At 39.2% G+C, this 24,899-nt stretch overlaps 1 protein-coding gene and 1 pseudogene across 3 annotated transcripts in view; one reads left to right on the top strand and one right to left on the bottom strand.

The window, feature by feature from the left end:
- The first annotated feature begins 7,327 nt into the window (after nt 1-7,327).
- Nucleotides 7,328-24,899, top strand: part of SMIM14 (small integral membrane protein 14) — a 56,923-nt gene continuing 39,351 nt past the window's right edge. Inside the window, exon 1 of one of the 3 annotated variants that reach the window (XM_043438290.1) lies at nt 7,328-7,586. The gene's annotated coding sequence lies outside the window, so the exon portion shown is untranslated. Of the gene's footprint in view, nt 7,587-7,659; nt 8,584-17,827; nt 17,847-24,899 lie in introns of those variants that run through there. The other 2 variants (XM_043438291.1, XM_043438293.1) reach the window with 2 other exon arrangements.
- Nucleotides 12,046-12,196, bottom strand: LOC122422428 (annotated as a pseudogene).

The raw sequence follows: 24,899 nt of genomic DNA on the forward strand, positions 1-24,899 counted from the left end.
TAAGTAATACCTTCTAAAAAAAAGAAATGTTTAGGGCACTTGGCAGTCATACAGAAGCTATCACAGCTGCTGTTCCACATTTATTATTAAACATGATCCCCAAGGTCAGAACTCAGTTTGCTTTTTATTTTCTTCACACTAAATATCTTTCTTTCTTCCCATAAAGTTTCTAATGTCTTCCTTATTTTCCCTCACTTGATCCCCTTCTTCAATTTTTATTACACAAATCCTTGAAAAATCATTCTATTACTTTCTTAAAAATTGGTACAGAGAATATTGTCAATATTTCTAGATGGCAAAAAATGAATATGTAGAATGTTTCACTTTGAAGTTTTAAATTATGAAAATACTACTCACATTCTCTATCTTCAGGAAATAATAAGATAGCAATGAAATTGCAAAATGTTCAAAATATAGGAGCAATTTGATTTATTCCTATAAAAGTGAACATACTTTCTCAAGATCTATTTCTCCCAAATTTGTGTAAGTAACTTCAACTGGCTAACCGTGAGGGTTTTACCCCAAATAATAAAATGGCTTTAACTGCCTCATTAACTGCCTCTTTAACTTTCAAAAAAGTTGAGAAGCATTGTTGACCAAAATTAATTCCAAATAGTTTAAATATAATAATTGAAAAGTTAGAAGAAATTTGAACTAAATATTTATTAAGTGTTTGGATCTGAATGTTCTTTGTAGCCCTCAGGATTTTCATATTCATAAATGTGCCCCTAGAGCCAAGACACAGTAGGTATTCCACATATACCTGCTGAAGTGAAGATAACCAGATAACCTTGTAAGCTTCAAAGTAAAAACAACAACAACAACAAAAAAACTGTCTCAAAGGAAAATAGGAAACAATTGACTAAATTTTAAAATTTACTTTTAGTATATTAAAATTATAATAAAATGAAAGTAAACTGAAAGAATATTTGAAGCAAATAGGAGAGATGAAGAGTAGAAATAAAAAAAAAGAGTAGAAATCTTTATTAAAAAGCTATTCCATTTATAAGAGCATCAAAAAGAATAAAATATTGGAATAAACTTAACCAAGGAGGTGAAAAACTAATATACTGAAAACTAGAAAACACTGCTGAAAGAAATTAAATACACAAATAAATGGAAAGATATTCTGTATTTACAGATTGGAAGATTTTATATTATTAAGATATCAATACTATCCAGTGATACTACAGATCAATGCAATCCCTATCAAAATCTCAATGACTTTTTTTTGCAGAAATAGAAAAATTTATTCTAAAACTCAGATAGAACCTCCAGAGACCCTGACTAGCCAAATGAATCTTAAAAATGAAAAGAACAAAGTTGAAAGTCTCATGTTTCCTGATTTCAAAACTTAACGGTAGTCAAAATAATGTGGTACTGGCATAAAGATGGGTATATATACACAAATGTAATAGAATGGAGAACCTAGGGGATAAACTCACATATATAATAACTTTTTGACATGGGTGCCAAGATCTTTCAATGGGGAAAGAGCAGTCTTTTTAACAAATGCTGGGAAAAATGAATATCCAACGCAAAAGAGTGAAGTCCAAACCTTACCCTACACTATATATAAAAATTAGCTGAAAATTGATTAAAGACCTAAATGTTATAGCTAAGAACTATAAAAAAGATCTTAGAAGAAAACAGGTGAAAAGCTTCATGACTTTGGATTCGGCAATAATTTCTTGGACATGACACCAAAAACACAGGCAACAAAAGAAAAAATAAATTGTACTTCATAAAAATAAGAGATAAATTGAGCTTCATCAAAACTAAAATCTTCTGTGTAAAGGACATTATCAAAGAGTGAAAAGGAAAGTCACAGAATGAGAGAGAATATCACAAATCATACATGTGATAAGGGATTAATATGCAGAACATATAAAGAACTACAACTTAACAACAAAACCACATCCAATTAAAAATGGGCAAAGGACCGCAGTAATCCATTCTCTGAAGAAGGCATACAAATTGATAATTAGAACATGAAAAGATACTCAACATCACTAATTACCAGGGAAATACAAATCAAAACTATATTGCAACAGCAACTCACACCCATTAGGATGGCTAATATTGAGAAAAAAAGTTATAAGTGTTGGTGAGGATGTGGGGAAACTGAAATCCTCATGTACTCACTGGAAAAGACCCTGATGCTGGGAAAGATTGAAGGCAGGAGGAGAAGGGGACAACAGAGGATGAGATGGCTAGAGAGCATCACTGAGTCAATGGACATGAGTTTGAGCAAACTCTGGGAGATGGTGAAGGACAGGGAAGCCTGGCGTGCTGCAGTCCATGGATCACAAAGAGTTGGACACGACTTAGCGAATGAGCAACAACATCATGCACTGTTGGTGGGAATGTAAAATGATGCAGCCACTGTGAAACAGTTCCTCAAAAAATTAAACAGAATAACCATGTGATCCAGTAATTTCCCTTCTGGGTATATGCCCAAAATAATTGAAAGGAGGGACTTGAACTTTATTTGTACACCCATGTTCACAACATGGTTATACACAGTAGCCAAAATATAGAAGCAAGCCAACTTTTCATCAACAGATGAAAGAATAAACAAATATGGTGTGTGTATATATACACACACAACACGGATGACCTTACACTATGCTAAGTGAAATACGTTAGTCATAAAAGGATAAATATTAAACAAGTCCACTTACTTGAAGTACTAAAAGTAGTCAAATTTACAGAGATTGTAAGTAGAATGGTGGTTTCCATGGAACTGGACGATGGGGCAATGGGGAGTTAAGAATATAACAGTCACAGAGTTTTAATAGGTAAAGGAGAAAATGTTCACGAGACAGATGTTGGTAACAGTTGTACAACAAGATGGATGTATTTAATACCACAGAACTGTACCCTTAAAAATGGTTAAAATGGTAAATTTTAAGTTATGTATATATTTAACCAGTTAACAGCTGATTTGTGTCCACTCAACTTCATATGTTGAAGCCCTAACCCCCATTGTAACTATGTGGAGATAGGATCTTTACGGGGGTAAGTGAGGTTAAATGAGGTCATAAGGACAAGCCCTAATCCAATAGGAATAACGTCCTTATAAAAAGAGAAAGACACACCAGAACTGCCTCTGCACAGAGTAAAGGCCAGGTGAGGGCAAAGCAAGATGGTGGTCATCTGCAAGCCAGGTCTTGATCTTCGGGATTTCCTACCTCCAGAACTTCAAGAAAATAAATTTCTGTTGTTTAAGACATCCAGTCTGTCCTATTCTGTTATGAGAGCTAGAGCAGACTAACATAACCACAGCTTTTTAAGAAAAAAAATCACTAATGATGCTATGAATTGCAAAAATAATGCATTGATTTGAAAAAATTCAAACCATACAAAGGGTAAAAAATCATAAAGGAGACTCTCATACCCCCCACCCCAGAATAACCAATGTGAATAGTTATAAGAATATCTATCAGAATAGTTCATGAGTACACGGGGCATATATATTTGAATTACAAACACTTTCTACTTCTAATGCAAAAATCAAAGTAGGTCTGGATCAGAAAATGAAAATATCTTCAAGTTTGTTAATGCCTAAAACATAGTTTTACATATTCATACATTCCATTACCATTGTATGTTTAGATTATTCCTAGATTTTTTTCTATCATAAAATGTTAATAACTTCCTTGTAGTCATTTAAAATTATTTCCATCCTCACATTTTTTAGATCCTAACATACAATGCACAATTGATGCCTTTGAACTGTGGTGTTGGAGAAGACTCTTGAGAGTCCCTTGGACTGCAAAGAGATCCAACCAGTCCATCCTAAAGGAGATCAGCCCTGGGTGTTCATTGGAAGGACTGATGGTGAAGCTGAAACTCCAATACTTTGGCCACCTCATGCCAAGAGGTGACTCATTGGAAAAGACCCTGATGCTGGGAGGGATTGGGGGCAGGAGGAGAAGGGGATGACAGAGGATGAAATAGCTGGATGGAATCAACGACACAATGGACATGGGTTTGAGTAAACTCCGGGAGTTGGTGATGGACAGGGAGGCCTGGCGTGCTGCAATTCATGGGGTTGCAAAGAGTCGGACACGACTGACTGACAGAACTGAACTGAACATACAATGTAACATTATCCTTTCCATCACCATTGTTCACATAGGTTATTTCCCTATTTTTTGCCCATCATATTAATACAAATGTAATTCATGTCTTTATAATCTTACTCTTTTTAAAACTATTTCATTAATTTCCCAGTAGTTAAAATTGGTCAATGGATATGATACTCCTACAGAACTTGATATATATTGCCAAATGACTTCCAAAATGTACCTGCCAACTTACTATCAGCAGTGATAACAGTACCAATATTAGATAGTCCTATTTAAAAATATCTCCCTCTCTGCTGAAAGAAAAGCAAAACCACCCCCCCAAAAAACTCCCAAAGTATTTGTAGTTAAAAAAGGAAATCTTAACTTGCATTTTTTATTACTACTGAGATTGAAGATTTTCAAATAACTATTAAGTCATTTGTGTCTTTTTGTGTGTAACTCATACTCTTTACCTATACACATATTAGAGGCATTAATATCTTTCTTAGTGATTTGTATGAGTCCTTCATATAGTACATTACTCTTTTATTTATCAACATTTATTCCAAATATTTCCCAGACTGTTTTGTCTTTTAATTATATATGTCCATTCAACAAATATGTATTCATTATGTTCTAGGTACTGTAGTGGGAATTCTAAGTTGCTTTTTAAATTACTTTATGTGGAGAATTACACACATACTTTTTCACTCTTCTTCCACTGCTTAAAATTTTCAAAGGTTGAACTTAGGGCAAAAACCCATGTATGATCCTGTCTCACTGTTTGTGGCAGGGCTGGTCCTTTCTCTCTCTCATGAGATTGCAGACATTAAGCAAGGATGCGGTCATCTGATGCTAGACTGGGGATGCAGGATGAGCCCAGTCAAGGCAGGTCCCTCACACAGCTGGTAAACTGATGAGGCTGTTGGTGGAGGCTTTTGCTCCTCTCCACCCCGGTGTCTTCATATACAGGTCTGAGTTGAGTAGCATGGAACCTTGCTTCCTCCAGAGCAAGCAATCCAAGACAATGAGGTGGAAAGCTGCAATCAATGCCTTTATGACCTAGCCTTAGAAGTCACACACCTTCAGCTGTATTTTACAGGTCAGAGCAGCCCTTTTTCAAAAGGCTGAAGGAGTCTTATTTCCAGAGTTGAGAATCACTAATCACTTGGGATTATCTTGAAACCTAGCTATGAAAGATCCTAACATCTTGATTTTCCTGTAATTTACTTTATAAAACAAATAATGATAATTTTGCAATGTTCTATACCATTCCAATTTTGTAGCATAGTGCTCTCAAACACAGCTGTGCTTTCAAACACATATGTGCACATGGGTGCACTCAAGCATGTGAAACTTTCTGTTCCACAGATTAAAGACCCTGTGTTACAGAATCAGCTTCTGAATTTCATTAGGTCACTAGATACCACTTAAAATTCTCTGAATTTGAGTGAACAGAGTTCAAGATGCAGAGTTCAAGAAGCTTGACTTCTACCTACTTGTAATGTTAATTAACTAGGAAACAGTGAGTTTACCAGAAACGTTTCATTTTCTAGACATTTTTACCTGTGTTCCCACTTTAATTAAAAAGCTCTTACCTACCTTTAGCTAGAACAGGATTTTCTAAGTCCACATGGCATTTTACGAATGTTTTATTTTAACGTCACAGCAATTATTCCTACATAGGTTACTCTAAAAGAAGTCAAGGCACAAGGAGATTGGGTAAAATAAGCAGCCTGTCATCCCCAAACGACTATCCTTGGGGCTTGCCTCCGCTCAGGCCCAGGTCACTCCCCCATGCCTGTTAGCTCACATGCTCTAGAGCTGTGCTGTCCCATATGGTGACGTTAGCCACACCCAACACTTGAGCCTTGCTCTAAGTGTAAATTCACACTCAATTTTGAAGACTTAGTATGAAGTAAACATGAACATCTCATTAATAATTTTTACATGGATTACATGTTGTAACTATACTTTGGACGCATGCTTGCTAAGTTGCTTCAGTTGTGTGGGACTCTTTGGGACCCTGTTGGCTGTAGCCCGCCGGGCTCCTCTGTCCGTGGGATTCTCCAGGCAAGAATACTGGAATGGGTTGCCATGCCCTCCTCCAGGGGACCTTGTGGACTCAGGGATCCAACCCGCCTCTCTTAAGTCTCCTACATTGGCAGGCGAGTTCTTACCACTGAGCCACCTGGGAAGCCCCATAATATTTTCGATAAATTAGGTTAAATAAAGTATACTACCTAAAAAAAAAAAAGCTCTCGCAGGTTATACTAATCCGCTGAAAGTGACTCAGCTAGTTGAGGTGATAAACCAGACTCTGAGGTAGAAGTCCAGGTTAGGCGAAAAGGTCAACTCAGGATAAGGAAGGCAGTTTCTTACAGCTAACTTTCACCTCTCCTGCACGATAGGCAAATAGGCATCTCTGTGAAACCTTTGAAACTCACACTTTCATTTAACCACTAGTATCGCTTTAATTAAAGTCTGTCCAAAAAAAGAAAAAAAAAAAAACAAGTCTGTCCATTCACGGACCTAAGAAAACAACAGAGTAGCCCGATGTCTTTCCAAAGTGGGAAACTTCTCGGGCTCGTTGTTTAGTGGGGAGAACGCCAGAATGAGAGAGTAGGAAGCATCACCTTGGTTTAGAAAGAAATGAGGTTCTCAGACGTAAGTATCCTCCTTATTTCAGTCACGAAGGTCAGAGCAACAAAGGTTTGAGCTGACTGCCTAACAATAGCTTTCCTCTTCCAGTTCCCCACTATCGCTCTATCAGTCCTACATTCGCTTTAACACTCCTCTAGAACGGAATTTTAGCCAGCTTTCCGAGTGCAGTTTGCCTCCGGGACAGGGGATCAATAACTGCCACGTCTGTCATACTTTTGTCTATGTAAGACCAAACCTCGATCTCCAATTTTCACCTGGGCCTGAGTGATCCAAAACAATGTCTACAAGTCTCACCAGACACCAGCTTGCGCCCCCACCTACGGCCACCCCCGCTATTCTAAAGACTACAGCTGAGGAAAGCCATCAGCTCAGGCAGAGGGAGACACGGCAGACGACGTCCACGACACACGAAACAGAACCTACGCGGACCACTTCAACAAACGCGGGCCTCGCCCTCCAGCACACAACGCCGCGCCCCACCCCTCCCAACCGGAACTGCAACCCGCCTGCTCCGCGCCCCTCGAACCGCGTGACGCTCGCGGCCGCCTCCCCGGACCCACTGGGCAGGCGCGGGGCGCGCGCATGCGCGGCAGGCCGGCTGCCGGGGTCTTGAGCCGCTGCAATCTGTTGCGCCGCCGCCCGCGGGAGCCGGCAGATCCGGGTCTCGTGGCTTAGAGTGACGTGGTCAGTCGAATCAAAACAGAGGAGGGGAGGAAGCCGGCGGCCAGGAGCGGCGGCGGCAGCGGCTTCCCGAGCAGCCGCAGCGTTCCGGAAGCTGCAGGCGGGCTTTCTGTCGAGGCTTAGTCCGGGCCCCCATCCTCCCCGCCCCGTCGGTTGTTGTCTGGGCGGGTGAGTGTCTCCCACTTCTCCCACCGCCGTTTGCCGGCCCACCTTCCCCTCGCCCCGGGTTTTCCTGGGGGCTCTGGCGGGCTGCGGCGGCTGCGGCAGAGCGGGGCTGCTTCTCGGGCTCAGGGGGTCCCCGACCGGGCTGGCGACTCTGCATCGGGAGAAGCCCGCTCCTGTCGAGCCCGCGTCCTCCGGCGAAGAGTGGGGCGAAGAGCCTGAGATTTGGCTTTCTCTGCAGGAGACCGGAGTCGGGACTTGGCAGGGAAGTGGACGGTAGCCACGGGTGGTTTTATTTTTAGGGCAAGCAGTCAACTCGGGTGGAGGCGTATAATGGAGTAAAAAGAAGAGTGAGTGAGTCGTAGCTGGAAGGAATCCCTCACAAACCTTGCAACCTTCACTAAATCATTTACCTCTGTTTCTCAGCCCTTGCCGGGTCTGATGTAGTCACCGGGGTGCGTCCTTTGTTGTGATGGATGAGACTAGAAAGCTGCCATCCAGAAAGCGGGAGCTTTTAGTCCTTATTGTGTTGTGAATTTAAAGGATTCCATTTTTCTGTTTGTTCAGTACGTGGAACCAGAGCTGACAGTAAATAGGTGGTACCCTTTATTGGAACAGATAAAGTGCGATAAACTGGTTACCGGAGTACCTGAAGTCCGGTGTTACCATTTAGAGCCAGTTTTCCGAAGTGTCTGTTCGTGTGTGTATTAGCATTTTAGCCACAGTGATGTTCGTTAGCCGGAGAGAGTCAATAGGATGTTTTCAGTTGCCCTAGTTTACAGAATCGAGGATGTGGCCTTAGGAGAATGTCTTGGCTTTGCATAGAGAAAGTGGGATGAGCTTCCTGCTCGTAATACCCGCGTTTAAAGAGATCTTCCAGTTCCTGTGTTTTGTCAGAAACCGTTGGCAGCGTGGAATAACTTGGACGGCGTAAGCCCTTCCAGGGGAAGTCTTGAGACCCTTAGGAGGCGTTATCACTGCCAGTCTGTGGAGCCTGCAGAAGGTCTGTGTTCCCTTCCACTTTAGATGACCCGCCACGCAGATTCCTCTGGGGTAGCCTGCTTCGAGCCCTGCCACCCTCCGCGCCTTTCCACCGCATGAATGAGACCAGAAGACCAACCCTCTGTTTTGTCCTTAGTTTTTCTAAAGTGTTTTTTTTTTTCCTCCAGAGAATTCGTTAATTGAGGTGTTTCTTTAGCAAACGGCAAGAAAGAAAGAGCTATGTATTAAATTGATTGTCATTTATCAAATCCAGGAAGTCTTGGGAATTTAGGCTACTCCCTTGAAGGGTATATAATGTCCTTGTGTGGTGTCAAATGGACCTCTTCCTAGCAAATTTCTTCCTTCAGCGTGTGCAATCGAGATCTTTTTTTCTTAATACCACAATTGGAATGCTGCTGATTGAAACAAATGAAATTATGTTTTCTTGAAGTTTTTTCTCTTTTTTTACTTTTTAAGCTAACCTATACGTAAATATTTTTGTTTATATGAAATAATTTGTGATAATTGGAGAAAATGTTGATTAAAACAGATAAGTGAAAAAAAGAAGAAATAAATCATCAATATTCTTGCCATCCAGAGACCACCAGAATTTCAGCAGTGGTTTATATCCTTCCAGACTTTTCTGCATTTAGATATTTTATACAAAAATGGTATCATACCTCATGTTCTTCTGTAACCTACTTTTTCACATATTAGCACTTCATTTTTGAGTAACAGATTAAAATTTTTATAGATACTCTTGGACCTTAACTTTTATGTAATATTCGCTTGCCAAACCGTAATGATTAAAATCATGGTTTTAAAAGATTTCCTCTCAAATCTCTCATGATGATATTATAAGATTTATGAAATCAGTATGCATTGTGTGACAAACTAAGACTTTGCTTGTTTAACTCTTGGGAAAACAGGCACAGAATAGCCTGAGTTAACACTATGGAAGTTTGAAAAGCTTTTGCTCACTTAGTGATTTGATTTTGGTAAGGGTTTAGTTCTGTTCCATAGCTCCTGTATGTCCCAAATGTTGACCCGCTGTCCAGGCCTCCGGCAGTAAGGTCCTAAAAGATTTTACTTTATACACTTAATATGCTTTATGAACACTGAGTCTTGGATGTGTGCCTGTTTAGTCCAGTGCTTTATCAGTGGTGCCAAAAGAGAAGCAAGGTTCCCTGCACCTCAGCTTCAAAGGATAAGTACTTACTGAAGAGTATCCTAAATATACTAATAACTCACTTGGGTCCCTTAGTCATAAACTTACCTACATTTGCCTTAAATGGTAGTGTTCAATATGTATTCTAGATTTGTTCACTTCTTCCCGTCTCTACTGCTACCAGCTTTGGCAACTCTTATCATCTCTCACCTAGCCTACTGCAGAAACCTCTGGTCTCCCTGCTTCCACTTTGGCTTTTTATGGTGCATCCCCTTTCCCACAGCCTGAGGGATCCTTTAGAATGTCAGATCATGTCACCCCTTTGTTGAAAGTCTCATCACATTCAGAATGAAATCCAGCCTCTTTCTCAACGTTTGCAAGGCAGCAGAGGTCTGGGCACGGCCTTCCTCTGTCTCACCTTGTATCCAGATGCCTCGGTCAGTACCCAGGAGTCTGGCCACAGCAGTTTCTTCCTGTGTCCCAGCTTCACTAGCATTGTCCTAGGGACTTGCCAGGTTGGTTCTTACCTCAGGGCATTTGCACTTGCTCTTGGTGGCTTCAATCTTCTCCCAGATCTTCCTGTAGCTGATTCCGTCATGTCATTTAGGTCTCAGCTCAGCTATTGTCTCTTCAAGGAGATTGCTCCCACAATGATCTCACCATTCTCTCATTTTCTTTATAACATCACTATCTGGAATTTCCTTTGTTTTTCTCTTCTGTCTCCTATCCTAGAAATTAAACCCTGGGAAAATGAGGACCTCGTCTGTCCTTTTCACTGCCAAGCAGGTGATCCATATGATGGTTGAATGAATAAACTTGAACATATGTGTGTTACTGTTGAATGTACTGTCTCTTCTTGTATATAATTTCATTTATTTGTTTATTGCCTGTGCTGGGTCTTCATTGCTGCTTGGGCTTTTCTCTAGTTCTGGTGAGTGGGGCTGCTCTTCGTTGCAGTGGCTTCTCATGACGGTGGCGTCTCTCATGAAACACAGGCTCTAGGGCATGTGGGCCTCAGCAGTTGCTGCATTTGGGCTCAGTGGCTGCGGCTCCCAGGCTCTAGACCTCAGGCTCAGTAGTTGTGGTGCTCAGGCTTAGTCGCTCTCCTGCATGTGGGATCTTCCCAGACCAAGGATCGAGCCTGTGTCTGCTGCATTGGCGCACGGATTCCTTACCAGTGAGCCCCCAGGGAAGCCCCTGTACTGTCTCTTTTAAACCAGTTCTTTTTATGGCAGAACCCTAATTTTCAGTCTCCTTTTGTAGGGCTGTACCTTGATTCTCCTACTTCAATACTTGTTGATGTTTGGACCAGGGAACAGCCATGTTATACTTTTTGTTCAATCACTAAGTCGTGTCCGACTCTCTGCGACCCCATGGACTGCAGCATGCCAGGCTTCCCTGTCCTTCACCATTTTCTGGAGCTTGCTCACAGTTTTGTCCATTGAGTCAGTGATTCCATCCAACCCTCTCATCCTTTGTCATCCCCTCCTGCTTTCAGTCTTTCCCAGCATCAGGGTCTTTTCTGATGAGTCAGCTCTTTTCATCAGGTGGCCAAGGTATTGGAGCTTCAGCTTCAGCATCAGTCCTTCTAATGAATATTCAGGATTGATTTCCTTTAGGATTGGCTGGTTTGATCTCCTTGCAGTCCAAGGGACTCTCAAGAGTTTGCTTCAACACCACAGTTCAAAAGCATCTGTCTCCTTGAATTGGCTTAAATTCATGTTCACTGAGTCAGTGATGCTATCAGGCCCTCTCATCCTCTGCTGCCCGTTCTTCTTCTGCCTTCAGTCTTCTCCAGCATCAGGGTCTTTTCCAGTGAGTTGGCTGTTTGCATCTCGTGGCCAAAGTATTAGAGCTTCAGTATCAGTCCTTCTAGTAAATACTCAGTGTTGATTTCCTTTAGGATTGGCTGGTTTGATCTCTTGCGGTCCAAGGGACTCTCAGGAGTCTTCTCTACCACCACAGTTGGAAAGTATCAATTCTTTGGTTCTCAGCCTTCTTTATGGTCCAACTCTCACATCCATGCATAAGTACTAGAAAAACCATAGTTTTGACTGTGCTCAGTTGCTACAGTTGTGTCCAACTCTTTGCACCCTGTAGACTGTAGCCCGTCAGGCCCCTCTGTCCATGGGGATTCTCTAGGCAAAAATACTGGAGTGGGTTGCCATGCCCTCCTCCAGGGGATCTTCCCAACCCAGGGATCGAACCCAAGTCTTGTATGTCTCCTGCATGTGTCAGGTGCTATGCTAAAAACTTTTTTTTTTTTTTTTTGCTAAAAACTTTTAACATGTTTTTCAGTTAACTGTAAAGCAACTCAGATGTTCCTGCTCCCTGTTTACAAATGAAAGAACTGAGTAGCAGGTTGGATTTGAACCCGACTCCGTTCTCTTAATCAGTATACCCTACAGTGTTTAGAACTATATGCAGTACTTTACACTTGATCTTAGCCAAAAGGCCAAGAAGCGATTATGCAGTACTTTAGTTTTAGTAAGCCATTTTTTTTGCTGAGGGCAAAATAATGTTTTCTGTCCCATTTCGAGTCCTTAATGAAGTTCATTGTTTTTTTGTCTTTATGCCTGAAGTTGCACAATTGGTAGATGACCTGAAGAAACATTCTGTAAAGACTTCTATGTCGTCTTGCTCTGTTGTATTGAGTTTTCAGAGCCTACCAGGTTTAGAGTAAATTTGAGGTATTTTCTCCTCCCTATGCATTACCTTGCATTCCACACACCCAGAATCTGTCTATCACTTTTCTACCTGCTCATATACTCATTTGAATTCTTCATACATTTTCTTCATTGATTTGGGTATTGTAATATTTGGACTACCATGGGATCATCTTAAGCTGAACAGATTTCTCACTATAAGACCCTTTCCAAATGAGTTAAAAGTACTGAATTTGATTGATGCATTAATTTGGGGGGCTTTCCTGATGGCTCAGTTGGTACAGAATCCGACTGTAATGCAGGAGACCCCGGTTGGATAGCTGGGTCAAGAAGATCCGCTGGAGAAGGGATAGTCTACCCACTCCAGTGTTCTTGGCTTCCCTTGTGGCTCAGCTGGTAAAGAATCCTTCTTCAATGCAGGAAACCTGGGTTTGATCCCTGGGTTGGGAAGATCCCCTGGAGAAGGGAAAGGCTACCCACTCCAGTATTCTGGCCCAGAGAATTCCATGGACTAGTCCATGGGGTCGCAAAGAGTTGGATACACTGAGCAACTTTCACTTTCACTTTGATTTGGGGTGGGGAGGATACTTCATCTAGAGAAGTACTGGTTGTCCTTCTTCTCTTCCTAGTCTTGAAGCCTGAATAGCTATATTTATCTGCGGAAGCTCTGGTCACACATGATCTTTAGCAGAGCTCTGTCATAACCCATCTCGTGCTTTTGTAAATAACCCTGTGTGGCTCTTTTCGCTTCACTTTTCACATTCAGTTGTCTGTGGCTATTTGGCTTGTTTGATTGGGAGGCCCATGAGGTCAGGGAGGACCGATTAACAACAGTAGGCTTGTTGATGGGATAAATAAATGAAGAAAAATATCAACTTTAACTGTTTCTGTAAAAAGCAGTACATTGCTAAAAGGCAGTATTTGTAAAAAATCTTTTCCCATATAGTTTAATAAGACTTAGAACAAAAGCTTCGATAAAAGATACTAAATTGTCTACATTGATAATTAATCGTGATATATTAATATGTGAGTTGTAAAGATTTTGCAGAAAGTAAGCACTCCCGAGAGTTATATTGTGGCTTATATTAGAATTTTTTTAAGATTGTAAAACTTCTTAGGCAAGTATACTACGAGTTTATAAGCAGAGGTATTCTTTCAGTGTGTGCTTACGTTCGTGTTCATGTTTTCGTCCACATAGCAAGGGCTAACCATCTGAATTGGTTGTGTGCACGTGGCAGTAGACCCTACAGTAAAGTAGCAGTTTGGGCACTTCAGAGCGATTTTATTTATTTATTTATTTTTAAATCGATTTTGAAAGAAGGCTGAAAATTATTTGAATGTGAAATTAAAACAGTTGCCTGTCTGAATCTCAATGGCAATGACATTTCCTGTTCATGGAGCCTGTATGCTAGTCTCTTGACTTCCATTCCACACTCTATGTTTAGCTTGCACATCAGCCCTCCAAGTCAGACGTTGTCACCCCCAGTTTACACTGGAGGAAACAGGCCCTGGTTAGTAAGCTGCTTAAGGTGAAGCCACTTGGGACTTGCGGGATTCAAACTCAACTTTCTTTGACCCAGAATTCATACACTTTATATCACAACGTTGACTAGTCTTTTTGTCTTACAGAATCATGGGAGCTATAATAAGCAAACCTACTTGTTTTAGCTGTCAGATTATGCTACTAGAAGTACTTTCAGGAATTGTTTTGTTCTGTTTAAACCTAAATTGGATATGCATGTCTAGTAGTCCCTCCTTTAAAAAAAAAAAAACATGCTTGTTATTGAAAAGTTTCAAAGGATAGTAATATATAAAACCAACAACAAAAGTTACAATCCTGTACACATATTTCCTTCCAGTCTTTAACTTTTAAAATTCATCTTTGGTAAAACTGAGATGTAATACTCACATAAGCTTGTATTCTTTTTGAGGGGTGGGAGTGGGGTCAGCATAGTGATCTTTTTACCATGGCCTTAGAAAATATCTAAACTTGATTTTAACTGGCTGCATTTTATAAAACATTTTGAATAAACTGGTTTACTTGAAGTTTTCACTTAACATTGAACATGAATGTAGTTTCAAGTTTTCACCATTATAAATAATGTGGTGAACCATGGCTTTAAATAGCCAACCAACCAGTCTTAATTATGTAAAAAAAACATAATCACATTTTAATGACTTGAAATGTGATTTTAATCATAGTTCAGCAAGTATATACAGCATATATATACTTGCAATCCTAGAAAATTTACTCGAGGGTTGGTTGTTTTTTTATTTTAATAATTAAAAACATTTTGGCTGTGCTGGGTCTTCCTTGCTACACACAGGCTTTCTCTAGCTGCGGTGAACAGGGACTTCTCCAGTTGTGGTGCGCAGGCTTTTCATTGCAGCGGCTTCTCTTGCAGAGCATGGGCTCTAGAGCTGGGCTTTAGTAGTTGTGGTACATGGGCTTGTGACCTCTCCGCATGTGGAATCTCCGTTGATTAGGGAGCAAATCCATGTTTCCTGCATTGGCAGATGAATTCTTTATTACTAAGCCACTCAGGGACGCTCCTACATGAGGGTTTTTTAAATAGAGGTAGCCTCTGAGAAGAAGAGAGTACCTTTTTTTACTTCTGTGTTTTTTTTTTTTAAAACTTCTGTATTTGAATTGTAAAAGTAGAAATGTGTATTGCTTTTAAAATTTTAAAAAGTTCAACTCCTTGAGAAAGGATATGTTTTTCTAAACTAAAACCAGTTTGTAGGTTTATAGTAAGGCTTATGTTTTGTTTATAACATTGCAAACTTGAGTGCTTTTGTTTGAAGAAAGTTACCTTTTTGTTGCTTTATTTTCATATTGAATTTTCATTTCCTTTTTTAAATTTGGGTCAGGACACAGATGTGAGTCTCAAGTTTGTAAAAATACAGAGTAAAGCTGGTTTATGCTTGACTGCACTCATTGACAAGTATTGCAGGTGTGGCCCTTTGAAATTTTAACAGTGGTAAAGATGCTTCAAAGCAAGTTAGGGACACAGTGAGCATCTTCTGGGTAAGTTTTAGAGGATGTGTTCTGGTTGCTGTCTCGTTTTAGCTTATACTTTTTATTTATTTATTTTTTTAGCTTATACTTTTTAAAAAACTATTTTTTTTAACGTATTATTTATTTTGTTGCTTTGTACTCCTGGCAGAGGTAATGTAGAAGACACTGACTTGCTTAAAATTTTGAAGACTTCCTTTTTTTTTTTTTTTTTCCCTGTGGTGCTTATTCAAATTGCATTTTTTAAAGATTGATTTATTCTTTTTGGCTGTGGTCCGTCCTCATTGCTGTGAGTGGATTTACTCAGGTCACAGCAGGTGGGGCCCCCTCTCTAGTTACAGGGCGCGGGCTTCCCATTGCAGTGGCTCCTCCTGTGGAGCACAGGCGTTACGGTCGTGAGTCGAGTTTCATTTTTAACAACATTGCTTTCTGTATCACAGTGGTTCTAGGCGTTTTTTCCCTGTCATCATGAATGGCATTTATGTGCACCTATGTTCAGATAGGTCGTCTAGGCTGTAGCATGGCTGAGATAAGGCATGAGTTAATCTGAGTTGGGAGAGTAGTAGCCATAACTTCGTTCTGCCCAAAAAACCATATAGGCAAGGAAGTGAAGGGGAGTAATAGTAAGAAAAAGTCTTGATTCTGCTCTGGTTTATTTGAACAGTGGAATGATAGAAGTTAGAAAGAGAAGGGGACGACAGAGGGTGAAATGGTTGGATGGCATCACTGAATCAATAAGAAAGAATTTAAGCAAACTCTGGAAGATGGTGAAGGACTGGAAGCCTGGTGTGCTGCAGGCCATGGGGTCACTAAGAGTCGGATACAACTTAGCGACTGAACAATAACAACAAATCATTCGCAAATTTGTAACTTTACTTGTGATGTACTTCAGAATTTCAGAACATGCTTGTATTTTGTAATAGAGCTATTGAAAACTGGTTTCTTAACATTTGTATCCTCTATGATTTGGGAGGGGAGCGGTCACAGAATATGAAATTTTTATGGCATCTGTTAAATTTTTCTGTTTCTAACTTATGGAGCAGTGTTTTTTTCCTGAATTAAAAAAATTTTATTCAGAATGTGATTAAGTAGTACTCGAGTAGAAATTTCAGAGAACATTTTCAGAATATGAAACTTTGGGTTAAGATACTGAATATAAACAAAGATGATTCAATTGCAGAGTTTTCCTTTGTTTGGCTGTTTATAATAAATTTTACCCTTGGGCCTTGAGAGAGTCTTTAAGATTGTACAAGAGTAAAGAATAGCCGGGGAAGGACAGGAAATTTGTAGATGAGGGACCAAGATTCAGAACAGAAGACTTCTTTCTTCTCTCTCACTTTTATGCAAAGGAGTGATAGCTGAGCCCCAGGGGAGTTCAACCTCAGCCCCCCACCCCCGCCCCAAAGCAGTATACAAAGAACTGGGGTTGAGGGTTGAAGATACATTTCAAATCTAAAGGCTTAGAGCTGAATTGGCTCAGAGCATTTTACAGTTTATAAAGCACTCTTTAAAATTCTCACCCGATCCTTGGAACAACTCATTAAAATAGTTTCAATTATCACTCTTGTTCTATAGGTGGGGAAACTGAAGTTGCAGAGAGGCTCACTTAGCCATTTTTCAGTAGTGTGGTAACTTAAGTCGTTTATCTAAGATATATTCTTTCTGCTATCCCATGCTGTTTTTAGCAGGTGTTGCTTAAGGTGATTCCTAGAAAGAATACAGTCGGGCTCTGTCCATGGAATTCTCCAGGCAAGAATACCGGAGTGGATTGCCATTCCCTTCTCCAGGGCATCTTTCCGACTGAGGGGTCTAACCTGGGTCTCCTGCATTGTAGGCAGATTCTTTTTACCGTTTGAGCCCACAATCAGGGAAGCCCACAGTCAGATAACAGGTAAGGGGAAAAAAAGGTGGTAGAGGAAAGAAAAGGTAGTGTCTAAGGTGCAGGAAAATAGGGTCACATTAGCAGGGAATTTCCAGAAAAGTAATGGCAGCCGGGAAGTGAGGTGGAAGGGGGCTCTAACCGAGTCCTATGCTGCAACCACATAGAGTAATTAAGGAGATAAGGAAATTCTTGATAACTGTGAAGAGTTCAGCTGTTAGTATAAAAGGTGTAGAAGTTAAGTGAGTTAAGTAGTTCTCCTTTTGAACTTTCTCTGGAGAGATTATCACAGTAGTTGTTTGTCTGAGACATTTATTTTGACTGTTAATTATATGCTAGTATGTGATTATATTATTATTAAGAATGAATTGTAATTAGTAATTAACTTGATGGCAAACGCTTGGAGGTAGGGCTTAACGTTTTATTTCTTCTGTGTCCTCCTCTGAACTCTTCGGGTAGCTACCTAGTCCCCTGGGGACTTAGATATATCCTTTTCAGGAAAGGAGAAGTGAGAGAAGACAGAAGTTTGAAGCTCTGCTCTCCTGGGTGACTTTGGGTAAGTCACTGACACTCTCAGGGCCTCAATTGTTTTTTTCTCTGTAAATGAGTGAGTGAGAACGGCTGCATCCCCGAAGTTTTAAAGTACCACTTACGAACTTGTGGTTTGTTGAATATGGATAAATGAAGACTTAGCATCCTCTGATACAGACCTTACCTATACTGTGCTATCTTGCACAGGCCTCCTGGTCATATTGACCTTGTTTTTTCTGTACGTTCCCGTTCTCCTTGATGAAGGATGAACATTTTGTTGTCATTCTTTCTAGCCTACTCTCATCTCTTCCTTTTGAAAGCTTTTTGTTATCCTGTAAAAATGTTTTATAACAAGATTTTCGGAGGTGGTTTTTATTTTATTTTTCTCTTGTAAGTAGCTAATTCTGGATGGGCCTGTCGCCTTGAAAAAAATGCACAACATCAGAGCCGTGAGTTGAGTTTATTCCGTGTCTTACTGAGGACTGTAACACGGGAGATGGGCTCTCAGCTAGCTCTGAGGGACCACGCCAAAGGTACTGGAGGAGCTGGTGTCTGTGTGTGCAGTCAGTTGAAAGGTTACTGCAGTTGCCTGGATCAGATATCTCCATTTTAGTGCTTTTCTTTGCCTGGGAAGATGCACGAGTCTGAGGTCAGTGGAGTTCTTCTGTCTGTGCTGCTGTGCTCCGCTTAGTCGCTCAGGCGTGTCCCACTCTTTGCGATGCCGTGGACTGCAGCCCGCCAGGCTCCTCTGTCCATGGGGATTCTCCAGGCAAGAATACTGCAGTGGGTAGTCTATCCCTTCTCCTGGGGATCTTCCCAACCCAGGAATCAAACCCAGGTCTCCTGCATTGCTGGAGGATTCTTTACCAGCTGAGCTACCAGGAAAGCCTGTCTAGGGGTCCATATATCCAAAACACAGAATGTGTCGCCCTCAATTCTTTCATTGTGTACTTATAGATCAGCAGCTATTGTGGCTAATGATTTGATCCTTAAAGAACTGGAATGGCAGGCAACAGTCTTTGTTTACACACAGCATAGGGTCACCCTGTTGGATCAAGTAGGGAGTAGTCGTAGGAATTTGAAACTGTAATTGCTTGGCTATTAATGTGAATTTTAAAAATTTGTCATGATAGAACTCAGGAAGTTTTAACTCCTAAGCATAGAGAATTGTGGTATTTAAGGAATATAATGGATTTATTTCAACATTTACATTTTAAAATGACTTTAATCTCCCAGGCAGCATTTTAGCCTAGTTTTTACCAAATGACGATTGACTGATTTGAACTTGAAACTGCATCCTTTCTCCTTGCCCACTTCCCATCAGAGAATCAGACTTGCAAATGTAGTTTAAGAGAAAAGTATGTAACTAGAAAGAAGCATTAGGAAGTTAATTGATGGTTATCTAATTTCTGTAGTGCTCTAAAGTTGTCTTTATGAGAGTGAAACAAGTATAACCTTCATGATTGGTCATATCCGACAGATGTGCAATGAGTCTTGGTCAGGAATTTACATTATGACTTCCTGTCCGAGGTCTCTCTCATTCTGGATGGCAATGTGATCATGGTCAAATTGCTCACTTATCTGAACTTATTTTCCTCATTTTAAAAGAGGAATAATTTTCTTGCTTAACTTGTTGGAAAGGCTATTGTTAAGATATGAAAGTAGTTAGAAAGCTGCAGGCATAACTATTTAAGATATGACTGTTTGATTGAGATCCATTTCTGATAAAAGATAAAGCAAATGAGTATGTTGCAAAAACGTATCTGTGGGAATTTGAACACCTTATTACAGAAAGACGTTGAGTCATCTGATAAAAGTACTCTGAACTTCTAACTGTACATGTTAGTGTATGATATAATATTACTGAAATTGATAGGCAAATATTTTGTTCTCCCTGTTTAATATGAAAGGTAGCCAGAGTTTTGGAATAGCTCTCCTTATTTGGTTGATCAGTTTTCTAATTGACTCCTGGGCAAAAGCGGATTCAGAAAGCAGTTTGTAGAAAAATTATTTCTAGAGTTGAGCAATTATTCCTGTAGTTGGGAATTAAGGTCAAAAATAAAGAGTAAATGCAAAGGTAATCTTCCTGAATGTCTGGGCGGGGGGGCAGTTTCAGCTGTTTCTGGTATGTTTTACTCTCTTGATTTTATAACTTTGGAGTGTTAATAGCATTGATGCTTTTTAGGTAAAAGTGTATAAAATACTTCTGAGTTCCTCATTTCACTGACAGCATCTCTATTTTCTGTATTATGAAAACAAATTGCATGCATTCTAAATTGTTACTTTGTATTTTGCCCTTGCTGTGGGTTTTTATTTTTAACTTTTAAGTGGGAAGAATTTTGACATTGTCTTGATCACTGTAAAGATAGGACTAATTGAAAACGTGATTTTATCATAAATCACCTTCTTAAAATTACAGTAGAAAGATAGTTTTCATTCTCTGACCTTGAATTAGGCTTGGTTATACCTGCTTTCTCAAGAAGATCCCTCTGTTTGCATGGGGAGGAATCAGAAGAATTTTCGTTTGTCTATAAAAATGTATTTCTAAAAAACTAAGGTATGCTTGAAATTTTTGGTACTAACAGGTCATGAATCTGTATGTATCCATCAGCTGGCTTCAGCAGTTACTGAACTTATGACTTTCATTTCATCCATACCTCCCTTTTTGCAGGGTTATTTTCACCTGGACCCCAGGCATAAAAATCTCTTTAACTGGAAATACATAGTGAGATCTCTCAGAGATAAAGAGTCTTTCAGATGTGACAATTGACATTATAGTTATGTTAAAAAATTTAATGCAGGGTAATTTCCTAAATGACATTTAATCCAGTCAGTGTTCAAAGTTCCTTTTTGTTTGTATCATAATTGTCCTTCTGCTAGGTTTGTTTGCTTCCGGATTCAAACAAGGTCTATGTATAGCTTTTGATTGATAGCTCTAAAATTTCTTAAACTGTAACCATATCCCTGCCATCTCCTGAAGTGTTGTTTACTTTTTACTATTGATTTATTGAAAAACTGGAGTTAGTTTTCCTTAGTTTTGCTGCATTCAGCATTTTTCCTGATTTGTAATGAGTTAATATATAATTATTATTTGATGGGGACTCCACATTATTTGATAAGGACTTTCCTTGTGGTCCAGTGGTTAAGATTCCAGCTTCCAATGCAGAAAGTACTAGTTTGATCCCTGGTCAGGGAACTCAAATCCCACATGCCTTGCAGTTTGGAAAAAAAAAAAAAAATTCTATGATATTGAAAGATAAAATATACGAAATGAAAAGTAAAATATTGTCACTCAGAGATTCCCGATGTTAGTTTTCATATGTTTTCTTTCAACTTTTTCAAGTGTGTTTTTCTTTTTTGCTTTTTAAATATATGCATGTACTTTGCTTACTTTTGTATCCTTTTTAATACATTTTACTATTACGTTGTGTTTATTTCCCCATGTCATTATGAAAGAAAATGAAGCATTTGGCTGCATAATACTTCACAGTATGTATCTTAATTTAAGCATTTCCTTTTAGCCAGACATTTGTTGTTGCTCTTGTTTAGTTGCTAAGTCACATCCAACTCTTTGCAGCCCCATGGACTGCATCCCACCAGGCTCCTCTGTCCATGGGATATCCCAGGCATGAAGACTGGAGTGGGTAGCCATTTTCTCCTCCAGGGGATCTTCCCAGCTTAGGCATTGAACCCACGTCTCCTGCATCTCCTCCGTTGGCAGGCAGATTCTTTACCACTGAGTCACCAGCCAGACATTTAGACTGTTTCCAGTTTTTCACTGTGATAACCATATTAGTACATAGGTCTTTGTATTTCAGGTTTTTTAAAAATGATAAGAACCTTAGAAGTGGAATTATTCAAAGGGCATGAACATTTTTTAATTTCTGAATTCATATTGCCATAAAAATTATAGTGTGTAATCTCCAGTGCAGTTCCCACTTTAAGAATCTGTTTGTATATGTTCCATGTTCTTAAGAAATCTTTGCTTATCATATTAGTGGAGTGTGATTCCCGCCCCCCATTCTTTGGCTGTTGTAATTGTATTTGCAATTTTTTAATGCATATATTATGTTGTAAGTTTGTTGATATTTTTCATTGTTCTGCCATTAAAGATCAAATACTCACCTAAATTTGTCTTCTAGAATCACTTAGGGGTTTTTTTCCCCCCTTAATTGCTAGAAGGCATTCCTAGCATGTACTTTGTACATTCCTAGCATTTATTAAACTGTTGATCCCCTCCTCATTTATTTGTAATTCAAGTTTTTGTATATAAATACGCTTTGTGGCTGGTATGTTCAGAAAATTCTAGAAAAAGGAATTGTTTTCCTGTTTACTGAGTTTTAATATTATCTCTTAAATCTCTTCTCCCTCCACCCTCTTTTTTCTGCTTCCCATCTATGACATGTATCCAGATGTCTTTGGTTCTGAATGAGTCTTGAGAAAACACCTTAAAAAAAACCTAGTCTAGTCCTCATCTGTTTTCCTTTATTTTCCTTGTTATATGTGTATTTTTAAAATGAATTCCCATTTGCTTTTATTTTAAACTCAATTTACCAGATGTTACCAAAACATTATAGCAACATTAGTAGTTTGTGATACATACTCCGTTGTTATAACATTTTGATCCTCTTTAACTGTTAATACTTCCACCAGAGGATGAGTGGAGGAAAAGAAAGGTAAAACATTGAAAACTGGCTACACCCTGAGCCAGAGGGTATAGTCTTATGTATTTTCTAATCCAGAGACAAGTTTTCATGTATCTTAATCCAGAGACAAGTCTTTATGTATCTAGACCAGTGGTTCTTAGTCTTTAGTATGCTACAAAGAATGATTACCTCAGATTTAGGGCAAAGGCTGACTTTAGAAATATCCATTGTATGGTCTGTTTATATACTTGGTTATTTCTCACTGATAATGGGATTTGGTTTATTTTGTAACACATATACTTACAGAGTTTAGAATACCATATTTTATGTATTAATGCTGGCTAACAAATTCAGTGATGATGGAAGGTCAGATAGTGCTTAAGATAATTTAGCATGTTCAGTTCAAGAGAAAAGTTGAGATGTAATTATTTGTCCCTGGAGCAAATGGTTCTGGTATGGGAAGAACGGGATGCTTGCAGTAAAGTTATTCTTTTGAAAAGTTAATATTTTTTGAATCACTCAGAAGACACAAAGGCAATATACAGTGAAAAGTTTTCTTACTACTTCTGTCCCTTAGACACTTTGGCCCCCTTTCCAGAGGCAACCAGTTATATCATTTTTGAATACTAAATTCTTATGGTTTTAAATGATTTGCAAGTGTCTATAGAAGAAAATTTATCTTTTAAGTTATTAATGCAAGGAAGTTTGGCATCAACCTTTAGTATTTATTTTGGATAGAATCTTTTGTTTACATGTGTATGTGTTTACATATATGTGACAAATTTGCATACCCATATGTAAATATATGATTCCATTTTAAAAGTAAAATATAGAAAATTAGGAAGACAAGAAGAAAAAACATCTGATAACCTTAGCAGAACTGGTATAGTCATTTTAATGTAGAATACTTCTCCCCTAGATTTAAATTCTGGGCACATAGTAATTCTACATACTTTCCCCCCCTTAACCGCAAGAATTTCATGTTGAGCATACTGGGTTACTGACTCATTTCTTATAAGGGATATGAATTTCTTAGTAATATTGCTCTTGGAAGCAGGAGCAGGGAACTAACCTTTATTGAAGAAGAGAGGAGATGAGAGTTTGGCGAGAGTAGGGAGGTTAAATAAGGGTACATGTTTCTTATAATTCAGTCCTGAGGAAATAAAGGGAAAGTCAAGTTTTGGTATTTTGGGGTTCTTAGAACTGATTGCTCTTGTTTTTTTCTTCTTTTGTTTTGATTTTTTTTTTTTTAAGAGAGGATTGAATCCAAGATTGAATCCAAGGATAAGCTGACATTTTGTTGCTTAAAATATTTGCATGGAAGGACAGAAATGCCTTGGGTGGCCATTGCCTTCTCCAGGGGATCTTCCCCACCCAGGGATCCAACCCAGGTCTCCTGCATTGCAGGCGGTTTCTTTACCATCTTAGCTACCAGGGAAGCCTAATACATAGTACCTGCTTCAAAGCAATATTAATTTATAAACTTCTTGGTAGGATTTCAAGGAGGGTGATCCCAAAATGTTTCTGGAGGACAATAAATGTTGGTGGAATTAATAGTACATTACCCAGGACTTCCTTGATGGTCCAGTAGTTAAGACTCCATGCTTCCACTGTAGGGGATGCTAGTTGGATCCCTGGTTGAAGAACTGAGAGCCCATAGGTTGTGTGACACAGCCAATAAATAAATAAATAGAAATATAAAGAAAATAATATATTACTCAATACTGCTAATTTAAGATAAGTAAAATCAGTAGTAGTCTTATTTCTTTTTATCATTTATAAGGACTTTCCTAGGATTGCCTGGAAGTAATACTAGTTTGTCTCCTCTGTTTTGTAGGCTTACCTTGATCTTGTGGTTAAGAGAGTGTTTGATAGGTTTTTCTACTGTAAAGTTACCTTCTCCTTCTGAACTCTGTCCTTTAGAAGGGAGTCAGGAAGTCTAGTCCACGTTCAAGGGTCAGGGAGGGTTAAGCTTCACCTCCCAGAGGATGATAAATCTAATACCACTTGGAATTTTATAAGGAAGATTTGTCCCTTTCCCTCCTACTTTCCTCTCCCTTTGTGGGAGTATTTTAAAGCAAACCACAGATAACACACATGTCATTGATAAGAGAATTTTTATAGTTCTTGATACACATTGCTGATCTCCAGAAGGGTTATGGCTGTTAACTGGAGGACGAGCAATGTATGACTAAACTTTCATGGTACTTTCTTGGTGTTTTTTTTCAGGTGAAAGTTTACATGTTAATTTGCATTTATTTGATTAGTTAGGGTGACCTTTTAAAATGTTTGTTAATTAGCTGCAGCACCTCTTTTGGGAGTTATCTTTTCCCTTGGTCTTTACTTATTTTAAATGTCTTTTAAAGATTCTCTTGGCTATTTTAACTCCTTTGTCTCTTAGAGACTTAAGAGATTTATTTACATTTTCCTTA

Source organism: Cervus canadensis, chromosome 19, assembly GCF_019320065.1.
Source record: "Cervus canadensis isolate Bull #8, Minnesota chromosome 19, ASM1932006v1, whole genome shotgun sequence".
NCBI lineage: Eukaryota > Metazoa > Chordata > Mammalia > Artiodactyla > Cervidae > Cervus > Cervus canadensis.